Source organism: Schistocerca serialis, chromosome 4, assembly GCF_023864345.2.
Source record: "Schistocerca serialis cubense isolate TAMUIC-IGC-003099 chromosome 4, iqSchSeri2.2, whole genome shotgun sequence".
Lineage (NCBI taxonomy): Eukaryota > Metazoa > Arthropoda > Insecta > Orthoptera > Acrididae > Schistocerca > Schistocerca serialis.
In genome coordinates, this window is record NC_064641.1 from 354,444,737 (window position 1) to 354,457,438 (window position 12,702).

The following is a 12,702-nucleotide window of genomic DNA, read 5'->3' on the forward strand; positions in this document are numbered from 1 at the left end:
CATAGACGTAGCACAAGGTACGTGCTCCGAAGTGCAATCACATGTCTCCAAGCAACAGTGCATTGCTTCTTTGGTGCGTTCCACAAAGAAATGTCAATTTCGAGGTCAACGGACTCTCGTTTCTACAGCTATGCGAGCGCCTGCGAAAGTGCGGCAAGCTCCAAAATTGCTCAAGCGGCACGAGGAAAGTTTAAAATCTACACAACAATAGGTATATTTCAAAGCGGCTGGCATGCAGCCAGGAGCAGCAGAGCATTACGTCAGGGTCACATGTACTCTATACCAAAATATTCAGGACAGCAGATTCAGCTACAATGGCAGTTTCACACAAATAATAAAAAATTTCACAGGTTGAAAATTTACGTTAGAAGCGTGTAGAAACGAAATCTCATGAATAACAGCGTCCAAAACTTTCCGTCAGCACTGTGCTGCTCACATTCACATATATACTCACCTTTCATAACTCTTAAAGTACAATTCTTGGGTTCCAACAGTTTTTCACAAACCAGAGTCCCTAACAACTACTCATTATTCATTGCCTCATTACACATATACGTATTCATCAATACTTCCTCATTACTTCGTACTGATAAACATGTAGGAGAATCATACTCCTGATATAGCATCATCTTACTGATCAGAAACGTATCTGAACATCATAATACACATCGTCGTCGTAATAGCATCTTCATAACAGATCAATAAAATCTCAAAATCGTTGTAGCTTCCTTCAGTAATCTCAAAACCTTAAAAAAATTCTCTCTGCTCGTTTCAATAACCAAAACGCAGACAAAGTACAATTTCATAATGCAAGTAATCCAGCTGTGTAATTAACTAGATATGAGTCAGATATGTAGTAAAAAAATGTTCATCCCTATCTGTTAAAAGTCTAGATAGCTGTGTAGTTCTGTGTTGGAGAAAATATGGTATCGGCGCGTAAAATTGTATAAGCAAATGCTATATTAGCTAGGTATCCTTGCACTTGCCACATGCATAGTACACAAAGTGGGTGTACCTCCATGAGCGCTAATGTAATTATACTCTCAGATGTTATAGATTAAATTGGAGAATGAAATGTATTACCGAAAACCTTCTCTGTGTCATTGTGGTTCAAAAATATTCAAAATACAAAAGGTAACCACCCAGTGCTATTCGTGTAGTGCTAAACTATAGTTCTTGCTGTAAGATAATTTCTGTCATTGGCTAACAGTAAAAATGTACCAAGTGTCGTAGTTATTGTCGTCCATAAGCAAAGTTCTCCAGAAGTCAATGTACTTACCTTGACATACACAAAAGTAAAGTGCTATGCGTATAGATGTCGTAGTTATTACGTTCATTGCTGTGACCTTGAAAGTACTACACTGTAACGTATTGTTGTGTTATGAGAAATACCTATCTCATTGTAGCTATGCCACAAAAGGCATTACCCAAACATATTTTACTTTATAGAAAAATGCGGAAAAACTGTGCAGACATAAAATTGATACAGCGCAAAAGCAATAACGAAGATTGTGTCACTCCAAAGTAGCGTTGTAGTATAATCGTGTAGCTGTCAAACAAACCAAATATTCTGTCATATGTGGCCTCTTTGTCTTTTCAAGTAAAACAAAATGTTGCAGAAAAACCTCATTAGCAGTATATGTTCCAAGAATGTGGACTTGATGGTCATGACGTAATCGTGCAACTCACAAGCAAAACGTACACACATTGAGACTGTATCGTCTGTTCCCTATAAAACTGAACTCGTAAAATTACAGTCTTAATAAGTTCCATAGATTGTTGACTAGATAGCTGACTTCGAAACATTGCTGCATGCGACATGTGACAAAGCGTAATGGTAACTGGAAGTGAAAAATTTAATCGCAAAGATTAAGTCAGAAAGCAAATTGTTTCTCCATGATCAGTTTTACACGAGAATCCTTTGTAATTTTTCTTTTTTGTAATTTAATGACCAATTATGAGGAAAGCAGTAAGAAAATTGACAAAGCCAATCCTGTGGATGTATATCATTACTAGAATTCTTGAAAGTTCTGAATTTACGCGCTGTGATGAAGAGATTACAGTCAAAATCATCATGACGCAGAGTCGCAAATCTGTCATTATTACGCCGGGTCGGCTGTTCCTTCTCAAGGCTTGCTACATCTTGCCGACTCCTTTCAAGATCTCCGAAATACCACTATTATTACTTAGTGAATCTTCCTTATTTTCTAAGTCCCTCTTCCCGTGTCGAAACGCGAGTATCCTCTGAAATGTGCAGTTCTTGTATCACGTGTGCTAACTGATCTTGTACCTCCCGCATTTCTCTTTTGTGTTGCGTATCAATTTGATTCTGATTTTGTTTAACTTTCGTAATTTCCTTGTACTCTTCTGTGTCAGTGAAAGCTATCGGTCTCGTATCATTCAGGAAATCATCTACCTTCATAGATGCATTTGTTAACTTCTTCGAAAGTTTGGCTACTTTTTCCGATAATGTGCTGATTTCCTTCGTGTTTTTCTGAACCAAGTTTTAGTGTGTCCATTTGAGTTGTAATAGTATCTACTGTTTTCCTCATCTTTTACAGATTGCGTAACCGCATCGGTGGATGCAACTGAGTCACTTTTAGATTGCAAGGTGTCGTGAATTTCGTGAACAATAATCTGCAGTTCTTTTGTGTCAGCTTCATTATTCTGTGATGTGTCTTCATTTCGCGAAAAGATGGGGCTGAAAACGCTCACAAATTTGTGTTTTTACATCTTCAGAAATTCTCAGCGGTTAAACCTTCACGTGTTTGTTCAAGTGTTACTTTAATTTGTTTCTGATTTTGTTCCATTTGTTGCATTAATCGCAATAACAATGCTTCAGTGCCTGAAACATGTTCCTTTATGCTTTTCGCCAGTGCATTTGCAACGGCAATATTTGTATTTTGAAAAGCAGAGGGTGTGTCTTGACTTAACTGAGAAAAGTGCAATGACGCCAAACCTGAATCTATTGTATTTGCAAGATTTCTTTCTGACGTTTCGCATTCCTAAGGCAAACAGTTACCGACCGATCTGTGTTCACTAACTGTTTCCATTTCTACACCGTTATTTATTACCTGATCCATGTCCCTATGCCCAATTATCTAATTATTATCTTGAACATTTGTTACTTCATTACAAGGCGATCCTAACACGCTACTGTCGTCTTCACTGAAATTTCTCAATTTGCTTTCAGCCTAGTGTCACGTATTTCACCCGTCATGAGTATCACAATATTTCACACAATAACACAGAAAAAATACAATTTTAAGAGCAAAAATAAGAAGACACATTAAAATAGCACGGAAAATAATAAAAATCTATTTAATTGCCAAAGCGACTGCGAAATACTTAGTGCAAATACACATGCATACCACAACTGCTTTGCTCACTACAATACAGTAGTGTGCACGTTGTAAATTTAACTCTGAAATTTTTTTTGTACTATCACGCGATCTCTTTCTTCCTGTTCTCTATCCTCTTCCTTTTGTCTGATTTCTATTGAAAGTAATCTATTATTGTGAGCATTCAAAATCGGTTGTACTTCTTCTCTAATTTCTTTCTTTAAGTCATCTTTCATGTTTTTGAAACATGTCCCTATTCGTGAGTCCAACCGTGTTTCCATTGTTTCCATATCAGTTTCTAGCCGTGTTGCCACTGTTTTTAATTCAGATCCTAACCGTGTTTCCATTGTTCCCATATCAGTTTTAATTGTTCCTATCTCTGTTTTAATTGTTCCTATTTGTGAGTCTAACCGTGATCCCACTGTTTATAATTCAGATCTTAACTGTGGTCCCAGTGAGTCTAACCGTGTTTCCATTGTTCCCATATGTGATCCCAAATTTAATATAGCACCCATCAACTGCTCCATGTTAATTGGTTCGAAATTCTTTTCACCCCTAACATTTCCCGCAAAACCAGCTTCCTTCGACATAGCCGTGAAGCTATCTGTATTCGATACTATTCCAGAATCTTCTGTCGTTAATCTCGAATTCTGAAAATTTTTTGATTGTGAAAAATTTTGAATTGGTTCCGGACTATTTTCCCGACTTATTAAATTGTTTTCAACTTTATTATTCATCATACTGTTCTCCTGTGTTGACGGGTTTGCCATGTTAACAATTTCGTCATTCTCACTATCCATCATTTTTGCCTTTTTCATCGATCGCGTAATCATTTACAAAACATACAAAATTCGTCACTATACGAAAATTACACACAATGAGACCTTATCTCCAACAATATCATTCACACGAAATGCTTCCCTCAAACACGATTAACGAACAATTGAAATCTTCATAATTGCACAAAATTGTCACACGCGTATACAAGACATCAAAAATTAAATTTTGCAAAAATACCATTGGAAGAATGACAATTACCAAATCTACACATGCAATATAGACTACAATTACTAAACTACAAATTACTACAACAATACTACTGTCTGCTATTTTTACAATCAGAAGAATTCCAAGGGACGATCCGAAGCAGCGGTCGCCACGTGCATGGGGGCTTAATTATTTACTATGCAAATATTTTTTAATTTTAGTAGCTGACTGTCCGATTACACTGTCTCGTAAACGGTTGGCCCTTATTAGTATTTGTACGCAATCTGACTGCATAGAACAACAACAAAGAATGAAAGAAAATTTCTGTTAACTCAATTAATTAATTAAGTCCCCAGCAACTATAAAACCTAGAAAACAACAAAACACAAGTGTAGCTGTTCTGTGTGTGGAAGTGTGATTCAACGTACACATCTGGCACGGTTCTTCCTCAATAAGACCAGATATTTTAAACACCATTTATACTGAAGTAATTAAAAAAACCAGAAATACTATAATTGCACATAGAAACCAGAAATACAGTCTAATACAAGATCACGAGCTGGATGCTTTGTTGACTGAACCTGTGACCAAGAGGCATTATTGTTTAAGACATTGAAATAATGAAAAAAAAAGGAATTTTTTTACCTTCATATATATTGACGAAAAGCACATTACAGCATCCCTAATCCAACAACATCTGGTGTCTAGCCCATCAAAACAATACTACAAGTTCTGAACAAGCACTCTCCACGGGAACTTCTCAACAACGACTCACCACTGCTACATCTCAACAAGCACTGCCTACTGCTACTTCTCAAGAAGCACTTCCTACAGCTACTTCTCAATAAGCACTCTCCACTACCGCATCTCAACAAGCACTGCCTACTGCTACTTCTCAATAAGCACTTTCCACTACCACATCTCAACAAGCACTGCCTACTACGACTTCTCGACAAGCACTGCCAGTGGAGGTGGCTGAATAATACTTTTTGGCGCAATCTCTGGCGCTATGGCTCAGTGTAGCCACCTTTCAATATCTTGCAAAACCCTACCGACAATCGAAGTTATTGAAATTGGCCTGTAATTCATCGGATTACTCCTATTTCCTTTTTTGGGCTACGCCGAGCATAGAACTCATTAAATGAATCCAGAGAACCGTTGAAATAATAAGTCTTGTGAATGAACCTACAAAATCTGGCCTGTGGAAATTGTGGTGTGGGTACCAAAAGTTGTTTCCAGAACTCTTGAACATAGATGTTGACCGTGGGTATTGTATCACAGACACAGTCCCTTTGACTGTTCAAAGGTGTCACTAAATCCGCCCAAATATGTAAACAACCATGCATGAGCAGCGCCTATTACACAGAGTGGGGTCTGACAGCCTATCAGTTCCAATCATTTCACCAGTAAGGAGGTAGACGGCTCGGGTTGTCTGTAGTTCAACCATGGCTAGATGGTCAATACCGCGGTTCGATCGCGTCCGCATTGTTACATTGTGCCAGGAAGGGCTCTCAACAAGGGAAGTATCTAGGCGTCTCGGAGCGAACCAAAGCGATGTTGTTCGGTCATGGAGGAGATACAGAGAGACAGGAACTGTCGACGACATGCCTCGCTCAGGCCGCCCAATGGCTACTACTGCAGTGGATAACCGCTACCTACGGATTATAGCTCGGAGGAACCCTGACAGCAACACCACCATGTTGAATAATGCTTTTCGCGCAGCCACAGGATATTCTGTTTTGACTCAAACTATGCGCAATAGGCTGCATGATGCACAACTTCAGTCCCAACGTACATGGAGAGTTCCATCTTTGCAACCACGACGCCATGTAACGCGGGACAGATGGGCCCAACAACATGCCGAATGGACTCCTCTTCACCGATGAGTGTCGCATATGGTGTCGCATTTGGCTTTAACCAGACAATCGTCAGAGACATGTTTGGAGGCAACCCAGTAAGGCTGAACGCCTTAGACACACTGTCCGGCGAGTGCAGCGAGGTGTAGGTTCCCTGCTGTTTTGGGGTGGCATTATGTGGGGCCGACGTACGCCGCTGGTGGTCATGGAAGGAGCTGTAACGGCTGTAATATACGTGAATGCCTTCCTCTGACCGATAGTACAACCATATCGGCAGCATATTGGCGAGGCATTCGTCTTCATGGACAATTTGCGCCCTCGTCATGCACGTCTTGTGAATGGCTTCCTTCAGGATAACGACATCGCTCGACGAGAGTGGCCAGCATGCTCGCCAGACATGAACCCTACCGACATGCCTGGGATAGATTAAAAAGGGCTGTTTATGGACGACGTGACCCACCAACCACTCTGAGGGATCTACGCCGAATCGCCACTCAGGAGTGGTACAATCTAGACCAACAGTGCCTTGGTGAACTTTTGGATAGTATGTCAGGACGAATACAGGCATGCATCAATGCAAGAGGACGTGCTACTGGGTATTAGAGGTACCGGGCTGCACAGCAATCTGAACCACTACCTCTGAAGGTCTCGCTGTATAGTGGTACAACATGCAATATGTGGTTTTCATAAGCAATGAAAAGGGCGGAAATGATGTTTATGTTGATCTCTATTCCAATTTTCTATACAGGTTCCGGAACTCTCGGAACCGAGGTGATGCAAACCTTTTTTTGATGTGTGTATTAAAAATTCAGAACTCGGAAACCAGCGAAGTTATGGGCTTCAAACCTTGGATAGCGTTGCATCTTTACATAACAGAAACGATTTTAAAATTTAGTTGATATCAGCAAAAGTAGAAGGAAAGTTAATTTTTGAGTGGAGTCTCCTCTTAAGCACTGCGCCGTATATACTGTGTGTTCGTATCTGAGGCTACGTCGAACCTAATAATGGTCATTCCTCTGAAGTCAGCATATTGTTTGCACTTCTCGTGCGGTACCAGTCGACCGTGCTGTACTATGTAACGACACACGACCGTCCCATTTCATCGCGAGCGCACGTAACACAGACGGTAAAGGAGCGTGAGCTCTCTTCATCTACATCTACATGACTACTCTGCAATTCACATTTAAGTGCTTGGCAGAGGGTTCATCGAACCACAATCATACTATCTCTCTACCATTCCACTCCCGAATAGCGCGCGGGAAAAACGAACACCTAAACCTTTCTGTTCGACCTCTGATTTCTCTTATTTTATTTTGATGATCATTCCTACCTATGTAGGTTGGGCGCAACAAAATATTTTCGCATTCGGAAGAGAAAGTTGGTGACTGAAGTTTCGTAAATAGATCTCGCCGCGACGAATAACGTCTTTGCTTTAATGACTTCCAACCCAACTCGCGTATCATGTTTGCCACACTCTCTCCCCTATTACGTGATAATACAAAACGAGCTGCCCTTTTTTGCACCCTTTCGATGACCTCCGTCAATCCCACCTGGCAAGGATCCCATACCGCGCAGCAATATTCTAACAGAGGACGAACGAGTGTAGTGTAAGCTGTCTCTTTAGTGGACTTGTTGCATCTTCTAAGTGTCCTGCCAATGAAACGCAATCTTTGGCTCGCCTTCCCCACAATATTATCTATGTGGTCGTTCCAACTGAAGTTGTTCGTGATTTTAACACCCAGGTACTTAGTTGAATTGACAGCCTTGAGAATTGTACTATTTATCGAGTAATCGAATTCCTACGGATTTCTTTTGGAACTCATGTGGATCACCTCACACTTTTCGTTATTTAGCGTCAACTGCCACCTGCCACACCATATAGCAATCTTTTCTAAATCGCTTTGCAACTGATACTGGTCTTCAGATGACCTTGCTAGACGGTAAATTACAGCATCATCTGCGAACAACCTAAGAGAACTGCTCAGATTGTCACCCAGATCATTTATATAGATCAGGAACAGCAGAGGTCCCAGGACGCTTCCCTGGGGAACACCTGATATCACTTCAATTTTACTCGATGATTTGCCGTCTATTACTACGAACTGCGACCTTCCTGACAGGAAATCGCGAATCCAGTCGCACAACTGAGACGATACCCCGTAGGCCCGCAGGTTGATTAGAAGTCGCTTGTGAGGAACGGTGGCAAAAGCTGTCCGGAAATCTAGAAATACGGAATCAACCTGAGATCCCCTGTCGATAGCGGCCATTACTTCGTGCGAATAAAGAGCTAGCTGCGTTGCACAAGAACGATGTTTTCTGAAACCATGCTGATGACGTATCAATAGATCGTTCCCTTCGAGGTGATTCATAATGTTTGAATACAGCATATGCTCCAAAACCCTACTGCAAACCAACGTCAATGATATAGGTCGGTGGTTCGATGGATTACTCCTACTACCCTTCTTAAACACTGGTGCGACCTGCGCAATTTTCCAATCTGTAGATACAGATCTATCGGTGAGCGAGCGGTTGTATATGATTGCTTAGTAGGGAGCTATTGTATCAGCGTAATCTGAAAGGAACCTAATCGGTATACAATCTGGACCTGAAGACTTGGCCGTATAAAGCGATTTGAGTTGCTTCGCAACCCTAATGCATCTACTTCTAAGAAACTCATGCTAGCAGCTGTTCGTGTTTCAAATTCTGGAATATTCCATTTGTCTTCCCTGGTGAAGGAATTTCGGAAAACTGCGTTCAATAACTCCGCTTTAGCGGCACAGTCGCCGGTAACAGTATCATCGGCACTGCGCAGCGAAGGTATTGACTGCGTCTTGCCGCTTGTGTACTTTACATACGACCAGAATTTCTTCGGATTTTCTACCAAATTTCGAGACAACGTTTCGTTGTGGAGCCTATTAAAGGCATCTCGCATTGAAGTCCGTGCCAAATTTCGCGCGTCTGTAAATTTTAGACAATCTTCGGGATTTCACGTTCTTCTGAACTTCGCATGCTTTTTCCGTTGCCTCTGCAACAGCGTTCGGACCTGTTTTGTGTACCATGGGGGATCAGTTCCATCTCTTACCAATTTATGAGGTACGAATCTCTCAATTGCTGTTGCTACTATATCTTTGAATTTGAGCCACATCTCGTCTACATTTGCATAGTTAGTTCGGAAGGAATGGAGATTGTCTCTTAGGAAGGCTTCTAGTGACACTTTATCCGCTTTTTTAAATAAAATTATTTTGCGTTTGTTTCTGGTGGATTAGGAAGAAACGGTATTGAGCCTAGCTACAACGACCTTGTGATCACTAATCCCTGTATCAGTCATGATGCTCTCTGTTGGCTCTGGATTGTTTGTGGCTAAGAGGTCAAGTGTGTTTTCGCAACCATTTACAATTCGCATGGGTTCGTGGACTAACCGCTCGAAATAATTTTCGGAGAAAGCATTTAGGACAATCTCGGAAGATGTTTTCTGCCTATCACCGGTTTTGAACAAGTATTTTTGCCAACATATCGAGGGAAGGTTGAAGTCCCCACCAACTATAACCGTATGAGTGGGGTATTTATTTGTTACGAGACTCAAATTTTCTCTCAACTGTTCAGCAACTATATCATCGGAGTCTGGGGGTCGGTAGAAGGAGCCAATTATTAACTTAGTTCGGCTGTTAAGTATAATCTCCACCCACACCAATTCGCACGGAGTATCTACTTCGACTTCACTACAAGATAAACAACTACTGACAGACACAAACACTCCACCACCAATTCTGCCTAATCTATCTTTCCTGAACACCGTCTGAGACTTCGTAAAAATTTCTGCAGAACTTATTTCAGGCTTTAGCCAGCTTTCTGTACCTATAACGATTTCAGCTTCTGTGCTTTCTATTAGCGCTTGTAGCTCAGGGACTTTCCCGGCACAACTACAACAATTTACAACTACAATTCCGACTGTTCCTTGATCCAAGCACGTCCTGTATTTGCCATGCACCCTTTGAGATTGCAGCCCACCCCGTACTTTCACGAGGCCTTCTAACCCAAAAAACCGCCCAGTCCACGCTACTCAGCCTTCGCTACCCGTGTAACCGCCAGCTGAGTGTAGTGAACTCCTGACCTATTCAGCGGAACCCGAAACTCGACCACCCTATGGCACAAGTCAAGGAATCTGCAGCCAACACGGTCGCAAAACCGTCTGAGCCTCTGATTCAGACCCTCCACCCTGCTCTGCAGCAAAGGTCCGCAGTCGGTTCTGTCAACGATGCTGCAGATGGTGAGCTCTGCCTTCATCTCGTAAGCAAGACCGGCAGTCTTCACCAAATCAGATAGCCGCTGGAATCCAGAGAGAATTTCCTCAGATCCAAAGCGACACACGTCATTAGTGCCGACATGTGCCACCACCTGCAGCTGGCTGCACCCTGTGCTCTTCATGGCATCCGGAAGGACCCTTTCCACATCAGGAATGACTCCACCCGGAATGCACACGGAGTGCACACTGGATTTCTTCCCCTCCTTAGCCGCCATATACCTAAGGGGCCCCATTACGCGCCTAACACTGGAGCTCCCAACTACCAATAAGCCCAACCTCTGCGATTTCCCGGACCTTGAAGGCTGAGAGTGATCCTCTGAAACAGGACAGACAGCTGCATCTGGCTCAGCCAGAGACAGTGCCTGAAACCTGTTTGTGAGACGCACCGGGGAGGCTTTCTGATCAACCTCCGGGGACGTCTTTCGCTGTCTGCCACGCCTTGGAACGACCTCCCAATCAACCACAGGCGAGGGCTCAGCCCCACTGCGGGCAGCAACCGGGGCAACCACAGCGGCAGACCGATCTGGGGACAGACGGGACGAGGTTGACATTCCCGTGATACCCAAGTCCAGGAGGAAGCAGTCTCTTTTCGTCCCCAATTAAATTTACTTACCATATTTACAAGGTTGCCAATGATTACATTAAAAAACTTTTCAATATTTACGTATTTGCCAGTGATTCTGACGTTTTCTTCGTCATTGTAACTTCTGTGAGTGGGGCACACAAGTCAGAAATGATGTTATGTTCACATCAGTTTGGAGTTTCTTTAAAACCTTTACAATCGCAATCGTTTCATTAGTCTTCATTGCTGTACTTTTTCTTCGTTTCCCATAAAAGTTTAAAATTAGTCGGTGAAACTGGTGGCGTGGTACTCTGCACCTTCTCGAAGATTTTTCGCTAATGAGTAAACAGTCAGATGAGATTTTGATATTAAGGTTGAAATCCACCTATATGAGATGGGAAAGGAAAAGGATACATGGAACGGCGGACACATGATAATCGTATCACCTTTCGTTTGACAGTTAACATTTGCTTGTACACTGACAACGGAATACGATATTAACTATGTCAAAGAACGAGCAACAGGACTATTTTTTTTAGAAAATAATCGGTTTAAACAACTGATCAAAGGCCCGAAGCCAGAAGCAAAGACTCGATACTAAATACAAATTTCAAAATGGTAAGCCGATTTTTAATTAAAGCAATTTGGCCTTGGAATAATTGAAAGAATTACTCTGCCATAACTTTAACAAAAAAGTCGCGACTTAGAGCTCTTAAAAGGATTATAAAAAGGAAGTTTAAATTAATGTCATTATTAATCAGACTAGCCCTTGAAAGAAACATCTGCAGCTGCGATTACTAAATCACAGTTCCAAACATTCAGTTTTCAGAACAGGCCAACTATGAAAGTTAAGTGCCAACAGCTACAATCCAGCAAGAGTTTCCTCTACATGCTTGGAATGAATACAATACGGAATTGATGACAAAATAATTAGAAAACCATCTTAAACATTGACCACTAGAGAAACTAAGCTCAGAGTTTCCAAATATTAGCACAATAAGTACTGGCTGAAATAATTTTATCTAAAGGTTGATCATAAATCGGATATTACCCATGTCAGGAGAGATGTAAAATATTTGGCAGAAAGTTTTAACATGAGAACTTGTAAACAAGAGCGTATGCTAAACAAACTTAACTTAATAAATACACTACAGCTCCAGTAATGTAATGTCGGGCAGCCACAAACACTGCCTTTAACACCACGCCTCTGTGTAACAGCAACAGATCCCCATGGCCAAGCGCCACGTATAAAGACCCTTTGAAAAAAAAGAAAAATTTTTTTGTGTGTTCACTGTTGAGGGTAAATACGTGCAGCGTACACAGGGCGATGTGTGAAACTTATAGCGATTACGCGCTTCCGCTGTTGTAGAAATCTGCTCCAGATGCTGCAGATACCATATTGAGCTTCTTGAAATGAACAATATTTCATTGTTCTATTAACTGATTTACTTCCATATACACTTAAATTTTACAATGTGAATCAAAAACTCGCAATGGCGTCGATTTTTACATCCCAAGAATGGCTCTCCTCTCCTAAATTTTTTTTTTTTACTCTTAAGGAGAACAAAAGTCCTATCTCCTAAGAATAATTATGTGAGCGCAGACCGCCACAGGGTAATAAACAATATCTTTGTCTCTCTCTCGCACTGTCAC